We start from the raw sequence: 9,696 nt of genomic DNA on the forward strand, positions 1-9,696 counted from the left end.
GGTTGGGAATGGTGATGGTCTTCTTTGAAATTCCTTTCCTGGCCTTTTGTTCTGCTTGGAGGTTCTCTGGGTCCGTTGCTGGTGCCAGGTGAGGGTCTTATCAGGCCTTAGTTCCTGTTTTCTGCAAGGTTGGCCTGCACAACTTCCAAGATATTACTTCCTAGGAAATGTACTGCCATTGCCTTGGGAGGGGCCTTCCCTATGTGCCTGCCTACATCACCAGCTCTGCTGTGGTCACACCTGGGCACAACCATGTGGTGCTAGAGATGAATCAGGGTCGGCGACATGCAAAACAAGAACCTGTTATGTCTCTTGTTTTAGGATTTCTCTCTGGTCCTGAAACTAATATGTTAGAAAGCAATGTTGCTTTGTTTTTTCATAACGGATATTAATTTTTAATGATGCCTACTTAAACATCTTATATTACAATACTACTTCAATAACAACATTAAAATAATGAAAGCAAATAGACTAAACTAAATGAAACCCTTAGATTCTAAAAACAGAATGGTGGTTGCAGGAGGTAAGGTGCATGGTGGGAAATGGTAGGAAAGTGTCAGTTGGATACAGTGGATGGAAACTAGACCTTTGGTACTTAGGGGTAGTGTGGTATATACATTGCCTGGGTGCGAAACTGTATGCCTGAAACTTATATAGTATTATGTAGGATAACATAGCCTCAGGTAGTTTAGGTTTACTGGGTTACTCCTGTCACAGTGCTCCCACTCCTCTGTGTTTATTTGTAGCTTCTTTCTTAGTGTTCTGTTGACTTGTAAATATTGTTTTTCTCTTCTCCTTGAGTCCTTTGCATAGTTTATTCAGAGCAATGTCCTATTTGTATGGACACAGGAAGACTTAGCAAATGCTATGCTTTTGTAACCTGGGAGTCATTTGACTCTACATGATATTTTCCTCCTGGGCATCTGTTCTCTCAACCTAAGCCTCAGCTGCCCTTACTTCCTAGCACCCCCAAAAGCAGGGTCCTGACAAGGGACGGGACGGACCAGGGGCAAGCGGTGAGTTGTGTGCTACCCTGGCATTGAGATGGGCCTGGCCAAAGTGCCTAATGCTTAACTATAAGTTAAGAGCTTGGTCATGGACAAATGTTGTCATGATCCAAACAGTGATAACTAGATTTGGACCTTGCTAAGGTGAGGATTGATTAATTTGGCCTGAGTGCTGTAGTTGAGCGTGGCAAGATGTTCCCAGGAGAGCTGCCTTGCAAGCCTCAATGTATCTCTTGCTATGTCCATACAAAAATAACTAGTATTAAGATGTTAATGAGTGTTTGGACTAAGGAAAGGAGAAAAACACCTGAAGAGTCAGGAAGGGCTTTGGAATGCCCTGCCCTCAGGAAGGGCTTTCTTATGATAGTTTTGCTACCTGGCTGTGTGTAGCCTAGGGGCAAGGGGGACAGAGAAAGAGGGAGGAGAGAGACAAGAGAATCCAGAGATGCTGCGGTAGATCCAGAGAGATGCTGTGGTAGATCCAGAGAGAGGATGGAGCTGGGAGTGCAGGAGATGAGAAAGATGGAAGATTGAATAAACAGTAACTAATCAGTAACCAGCTTGGTCCTCATTCTTCCTTCGCTTGTCCTTGGTCAACGGCCGTCCTGATCCAGTCCATACACAGCGGTTCCAGAGCACCGAACGTGGACGGTGAGACAGAGCCGCCCGGAGAGCCACGAGTGCACACGCCCGTCGGTGTGCTTTAGTTTTTTTTTTTTTTTTAATTTTTTATTTTTTTTATTGAATCACCAAGTGGAGGGTTACAAAGTTCTCAGGATTATGTCAGTTATACAATATTCAAACACCCCTCCCTTCACCAGTGCCCATCTTCCATCCCCAACCCCCCCAGTATATCTGCCGCCCCCTCCCACCTCCCTAGTCCCCACCCTTGTACGTGATAAGTTTCACTTCATTTGCGCTTATCTCGATTACATCCCATGTTTCAACACACAACTCACTACCGTTGCTGGGGTTTCCCCCCAAAAAGAAAAAGACAGTCCTATTGCCAATGAGGCATTTGATAATTCTCCATTACTAAGCATATAGAGATATTAAGTCCTGCTGTTTGTTACATAACTTTTCTTTTTCCCCCTTGCCCCGCGCCACCGAGTTCACACCTGTTTAGTAATCGCCACACTGTCTGACAAAGGGAAAAAAACCGAAGAGGATGGTTATTTCCCGTCATCAGCCGGCGTGGGGCTCTGGCTTAGTTGATAGTCTAGTAGAGTGTCTGGAAGCAGTTTCTGGAACCAAAGCTCTTGCGCTGATATCGGCTCCGGCTCGAGATACCACCAGCGTCCCGCTGGTCCATGTACCTAATTTTTCCCCTTATTTCCCATTCCCACGCCACCAGGTCTGTTTGCTTAATGGACATCACACTATGTTTGACACCACGCCACGTTTCTTCCCGAGAAAGAAGGATATTTCTTCTCAGCCGGCGTGGGGATATAGCTTAGTTCAGTCTAGAGAGATGGCTACCATTTTGATTGCCTTCAATATTTCAACAAAATACTTACTATTCTTGTTAGGATCACCCACAAAAGTCCGACCCATTAAGAAGGAACCATTACATACTGCTGATACTAAGATGACATTAGGTTTTGGGTTTCCGTCTAAAGTCCAGGGAAAAAGTTGAAGGAGAGAGAGAGAGATTTCCGCATGGGGGACCTGGCGGAGACTCTCAAGTCACATACTGCAGGTTGCTGGTGGGCTGCCGGTGTCCCAAGCAGCTCCATCCTCTTCGTCAGTCATTCTGGGGGTGCGGGCGCGGAGAAATGGGAAAGCCCACGTGGCTGCACTCTCTTTAAGTGTCCGATGTGGGCGGAGACCGGTACTTCCCCGCCCTCGATCCCCCGCCAGCCGCGCCGCGCACTTGGGTGCGTCTCTCCATTTTGTGCTCAGAAGTGGGGTAGATGCTGTGCTGTGCCCAGAGGTTGAGGGGAAGAGAGATAGATTAAAGAAAAAAAAAAAGAGAAACGCCAGGCCCCCGCTCGGGGGACCTGGCGGAGACTCTCAAGTCACATACTGCAGGTTGCTGGTGGGCTGCCGGTGTCCCAAGCAGCTCCATCCTCTTCGTCAGTATTCTGGGGGTGCGGGCGCGGAGAAAATCGGTGTGCTTTAGTTTTTTACAGTATTATATATCAGTGTTACTTCCCCCCAAAGAGAAGGTAGTCAGAGTTGGATCCAGAATTTACTCATTCTTTGAAAAATTTTATTCAATATTTTACTGAACAGCATAAGTATCAACTGAATTGTTAAAAACTGAATAAACGATTAGCATCAAAAGAGTGATCAGTGCTAGGTCAAGTACTGCAGATACAATAATGAGTAAGGCGAAATTCTGACTCTGGAGAGCATACTGGTAAGGAAGCAGAGAACCAGGATTCCGGAGGTGGCTGGTTCTGGATCATCTGGTGAGGAGTTGGAGATGTCGCTTCCGAGCTGTTAGTTAAGGTTAATATTAGCAGTGTGTTTAGGATGGATACAAATGGGAATAAAACCAGAAGCTGATGGGGCTAGAGGGATAGTACAGTAGTTAGGATGCTTGCCTTGACTGTTGCCAACCCAGGTTCAATCCCTAGCACCTCACACGGTCCCCTGAACCCACTAGGAATGACCCCTGAGTGCAGAGCCAGGAGTATACCCTGAGCACCATTGGGTGTGGCCCAATCCTCCAACATCACCCCCAAAAAGCCAAAGTCACAAGAACAGAGCATGGAAACATACTTGCTGTGGGTTAGGGGTGGGGGCAATAGGAAGCAGGTGGTGTGAAAGGCACGACAGACAGAACTCAATGGACGGAGCACGTGCTGTGCACGTGGAAGGCCAAGGTTGATTCTCTGGCACTACACGGATCCCCAGACACCTCTGCAGATGACCTCTGAGTACAAAGTCCACAGTAGCCCGTGAGTGTGACCCTCCCCTCCCAAGAAGGGAATAAAAAAAACAAACCTTCCCCTTTCCTCCCCTTGGCTGCTGCGATGGCATGGGGCTGGTTGGAGTGTTCTGGAGCCGGAATAAGGGGCTCTAGGGGGATCCCAAGTGACAGTGCTGTCGGCTTGTGTTGGCAGGTGGGACGGTGCTGGGCTCTCGGCGGGGCAATGTCTGGGCATACCACACCTGCCCCCCCAGAGACCATGGGATGTCGGGAACAGAACCCAGGGCTCCAGCACGCACTCTTGCCTTGGGAACCATCTCCCTGGCCCCCAAGGGAAGGAAATATTCTGAGGCCACAGACAGAGGGCTTGGCTTGTACGTGGCTGACTCTGGTCTGATCCAAGGCAACATCAACAATCCTGTGAGCCCTGTTGAGAGCAAACCCCAAGTGCTGAGCCGGTAGCAGCCCCTCAGGTCCCTCCAAAATAAATTTTTTTGTTGTTGTTCAGGGATCACTCTGGAGGTCCTGGGTTACCATATGGGATGATGCGGGAGATCTAATACACAAGGTCAGCGCCCTGGCCCCAGAAAAACTATTTTTAACCATTAAAGTTGAGGTAATGAGATTGATAATATTGTTAATTATACTTTTCATGAAGAAATATTTTTTTATAAGATCCTTTTCCTGAGTTAATCTCTCACACAACGTTTCCATTACAGTTTTCTTACTGTGAAGAATGACAAGTCTGCTGTAAGAATTGTTTTTTGTTGTTTACTCTCCTCAGGAAGTTAACAATTCATTGAAAAGGGCAATATTTCAGGTTCATGTTTGCTAAAGTTTCTTCTGAAACCCTTAATTTCTTTGGGGCTAACATTAGTTTCCTTAGAGGTAGATATGTGGCAGGAATGTTGACAGGAAATGAAACAGGAGGGTACGAGACAGGCTGGGGATACAGAAGTAGCCTCAGGTACAACTGGGGGTGTCTATTTAAAGAAGGTAGATTTCTCACAGAAGTGGTGAAATTTTTTAAAATTTAATTTTATTTATTTTTCCTCCTTCTTGAGTCACACCCAGCAATGCTCAGGGGTTATTCCTGGCTCTGCACTCAGGAATTACTCCTGGTGGTGCCCGGAGGACCATATGGGATGCCGGGGATTGAAACTGGGTCGACCGCATTTAAGGTGAATGCCCTCCTTGCTGTACTATCGCTCTGACCTGGTAGAGACTTTTTTTTTCTGAAAAGGGCACAGTAGGTAACTAAGCTTGGAAACAACTAAACTGAAAAAACCATGGTGACTGGTGGAGCCCAGTGTCTGTTTTCAGATCGTTCATGCTAAGCCCTCAAAGAACCAGTCTTCCACCCCCAGGAGAACACTGCAAACAGGGCAAACAGCAGACAATTCTGCGCTGGACCAGAGCCTGCCAAGCCCACTCAGCTGTTTCTCCTGGGTGCTGCCCTCTTGTCTGATCCCACCCAGTTCCCTGCTCTGTTCTTCCACCTCGGACTTAACACGGTTCCTTCCCATCAAGCATCCTTGGTTGCCTCTGGCATTTGACCTTTGGTCTACCTGGCACTTGGCCTCTGGTCTGCTTAGAAGATACCAGCAATTGCAGAGATGGCCCCAAAACAAAAGAAAAAATATATATATTTTTTGTTTTGAGGTCACATCTAGCAGTGCTCAAGGGTTACTCCTGGCTCTGCTCTCAGGAATTAATACTGGCAGTGCTCAGGCGCCCATATAGGGTGCTGGGATCAAACCTGGGTTGACCAGATGCAAGGCAAATGCCCTCCTCACTGTACTGTCGCTCCAGCCCCTAGAGAAGGTGACCATGATTTCCACGGCTCCACTGAGTGAGCAGCTCCCATCTGGGTAAGGGCTGGTGGTGATGGTGGTGCTCACACCTGCAGTATTGAAGGCAGCGCGAGTGCTGGGCCCAGCTCAGAGGATGCTCCCAGCAGTGCTTGGGGACCAAGCCCAGGGGCCCACATGCAAAGTGTGCACTCCCGCCCCTGTGCCTCTCCCCTGCCTGCAAGGGAGCTTACTTTGAACTTTTGTATCTCACAGCACGCACATGTCACAATTCACTTCTTCAGTCTATTGTACATTCGAGTGGTTTCCATTTGGAGCTGTCAGATAATAGTGCTGCCACAAACATTCTAGCTCACAACTTTTGTCAGGGAATCCGTGAGTGCTCAGAATTTTTGGTCTTCTCCCTTTCTGCGATGTTTGGTAGAGGTCCAGTCCTCCCTCTAGACCCCATCCACCACTTGTCTGGCCCTGAAGGTTACCTTCTTTTTTCCCTTTCTAGGTAAGTGGGTCCATTCCATGTACAAAGAACAGTTATTAAAGAGTAATGACCTGGGCTGGAGCTATAGTACAGCGGGTAGGGCTACCCAGGTTCGAGTCCCAGCATCCCATATGGTCCCCCGAGCACTGCCAGGAGTAATTCTTGATTGCAGAGCCAGGAGTAACCCCTGAGATTGCCGGTGTAATCCGAAAAGAAAAAAAAAAACAGTAATATCCTCTGTGGGAAATAAAATACAGAATAGTATTTACAAAGGAGTAGGCCTTGGGTAAGAGATCTCGAGGAATCACCGAGAAAGAGAAGTGTCTGCCCAGCCCCTGCCCTGACTTACCCGGGTCCCAGGTCCTAACCTCAGCAACACCCAGACAGCCGCGTGCCTCTCTGGCTGGTCGGGGGGAACGGGGTGAGGGCAGGGTAGGGCCTAGCAGTCAGACCTGCTCAGCCTCTTGTGTGCCGTGCCTGGATTTCAGGCCCCAGGACCCACCCAGTCCCCGAAACCAGAATCTGGGCTTAACTCCACTACTTCCTCCTGATGCCGTGCCCAGTTTTTGACTTCCTGGTTGTTTGGGAATTTATATTTAAAAGGCTTTTGCCCCTCCGGAGAAGTCCTTATTCTCTCTGGGCCACAACACATCTCTCTTTCTCTCCCCTCACATTATCTCTTTCAAGAAAACTACTTTGAAAAATAAAGAGTTTACACTGATGGTCCAGAATATTCTCTTCCAGCCTTGTTACTGCCACACATTTGCTAGCATGTCATGGACTCTTCTGGATCCCTTAAGCCCAAGTCTTTAAGGCTGCTAAAAAAGAGCTTCACTGGGAGGCTGGAGCAATAGCACAGCTGGTAGGGCGTTTGCCTTGCACGCGACCGACCCGGGTTCGATTCCCAGCATCCCATATGGTCCCCTGAGCACCGCCAGGGGTAATTCCTGAGTGCAGAGCCAGGAGTAACCCCTGTGCATTGCCAGGTGTGACCCAAAAAGCAAAAAAAAAGCTTCATTGTTCTCTGCAAGCTTAAACATCCAAGGTTGCCTAGGATATACATTGCGGGGGGAGGGGGAGGGAGGAAGTGGGGACTCACCCCGTGCTGCTCGGGTGCTACACCCACTGCTCAGGGGACCATTCAGTGCTGGGAGCAAACCCAGTTTCCAGCATGACAGGCATATTTGCTCCTTTTCCGAGCTGTTTCACTGGCCCCAAAATTATGTACTTTTAAAAGAAAAACCTAGGTACCAGAAAGACAGTATGTGGTGCTCATCTTGCACGTGGCCAACCTGAATTTGATCCATACGGTCCCCTGAGCACAGAGCCAGGAGTAACCCCTGAGCACTGCTGGGTGTGGTGCAAAGTCAAACAAAAACTTATTTGAGGGGCCGGAGCGACAGCACAGCGGGTAGGGCGTTTGCCTTGCAGGAGCCCAACCTGGGTTCGGTCCCCGGCATCCCATATGGTCCCCCAAGCACCGCCAGGAGTAATTCCTGAGTGCAAAGCCAGGAGTAACCCCTGAGCATCGCTGGATGTGACCCCCCCAAAAAAAACTTATTTGACTTCTAGAATTACCTTATTATTATCATAAGGTTGTATTAGTATAATATTGCAGGGACTATATATGTAGCCAAGGATAGAACCCAGAGCAGCCTCATGGAAGGCAGATACCTTATGCACTCCCTGTGCCACTCTCTGGCCCCGAGTGAGAATTTTTTTTCAAAATCTAACATTAGGCATAAACTTTTCATAGAACTCTTGTGCAATTCTAAAATCAAAACAAACTATGTACTAAATCCAAGTCAAATGGGATTGAGCTGTCAACACTGACCGATTACGCTGACTCCAGCTGTTTCGCAGAAACTAAATGCTCTCACATTCTGGGTTCAGTGTGGACTGCTTTGAAGGTGGTTCTACATTTGGCAAGATGACAGCACCTTGGGCCAACTAATGAGTCGGTGACCACATCTCTTTCCAACTGAATACTGCAGATTACTTTGGTTTATGCATTATTAACAAAAAAATTTGGGGGGGGAGTGGTCACATCCAGAGGTGTTCAGGGCTTACTCCTGGCTCTGCACTAAAGGATCACTTGTCTGGTGGGACTTAGGGGACCACCTGGAGATTGAACTTGGGTTGGCTGCTTGCAAAGCAAGTGCCCTGACTGCTGTATTATCATTCCAGCCTCAGAATATTATTTTTATTTTAGTTTTGGGCCCCAGCAGGACTCAGGGATCACTCCTGGCAGGGCTCAGGGGACCCTGTAGGGAGCCGAATTCAGGTCAGCTGCATGCAAAACAAAACACTGCTTCACTACCTCTAAGCTGCCCTTTTGGTTTTGAGGTCACACCAGGCAGTGCTCAGAAGCTACTCCCAGCTCTGTGCTCAGGCGTCACTCATGGCAGTGTGCAGGGGGCCATGCGATGCTGGAGATGGCCCCCTGGCCCCCAGCACATGTGTGTGCTTACCCCATCGAGCCATGTGTCTAGTCCTTTCAATTTTTTATTTGGGAGGGGGTGGATGTGGGCCATACCCAGCAGTCCTCAGGGACCTATTTCTCTGGCTATTCTCAGGAGTGACCCCCGGCAGTGGTCAGGTGACCATATGCGTGGTGCTGGGGATCAAACCAGGGTAGACTGCATGCAAGGAAAGTGCTTTATTCACTGTCCTCTCTCCCACCTCTGGTTTGTAACTTTTTTTTTTTTATTTTTTATGAAAAAGGCCTTCATATTTGCATTGGGTACTTATTGAAAAACACTTTTAGATGTCATTTTTCAAACCAAAGGTACTCCCTGATGTGATATAAAAGATAAGTTATTCCTGTCACTTCGGCTCCTGCCACTGAGGAAAAAATAGATGGAGCTTTAGGAAAGGGGTTTCACTGCACTGTACTGAATGAGCCTACTGTGTCTGGGGGGACCTGAATCTGCTGAATTCTTAACAACACTGCATAGTTTTGGGTTTTGTTTAGGCCACACATAGCAGTGCTTGAGGCTTTCTCCTGGCTCTGCACTCAGGGATCACTCCTGGGGTGGCTCCGGGACAACACGCTGTGCTGGGGATGGAACCCAAGTGGGCCACACAGAAGGGAGGCACCTGACCCATCTCTCTGGGAATCAGAGTACTTCAAAATACAGTCTTTGTTTTTGGGGCTACATACACGTGGCTGAGCTCAGGACTGACTCCTGGCAGTGCTCAAGGGACTATATATGCAGCCAAGGATAGAACCCAGAGCAGCCTCGTGGAAGGCAGATACCTTATGCACTCCCTGTGCCACTCTCTGGCCCCGAGTGAGAATTTTTTTTTTTTTTGATTTTTGGGTCACACCTGGCGATGCACAGGGGTTACTCCTGGCTCTGCACTCAGGAATTACCCCTGGCGGTGCTCAGGGGACCATATGGGATGCTGGGATTTGAACCCTGGTCGGCCGCATGCAAGGCAAACGCCCTACCCGCTACGCTATCACTCCAGCCCCCCGAGTGAGAATATTTTTAAAATGAAAAATTAACATTTGCTACA

The sequence above is a fragment of the Sorex araneus genome, chromosome 2, assembly GCF_027595985.1.
Source record: "Sorex araneus isolate mSorAra2 chromosome 2, mSorAra2.pri, whole genome shotgun sequence".
NCBI classification, from domain to species: Eukaryota; Metazoa; Chordata; class Mammalia; order Eulipotyphla; family Soricidae; genus Sorex; species Sorex araneus.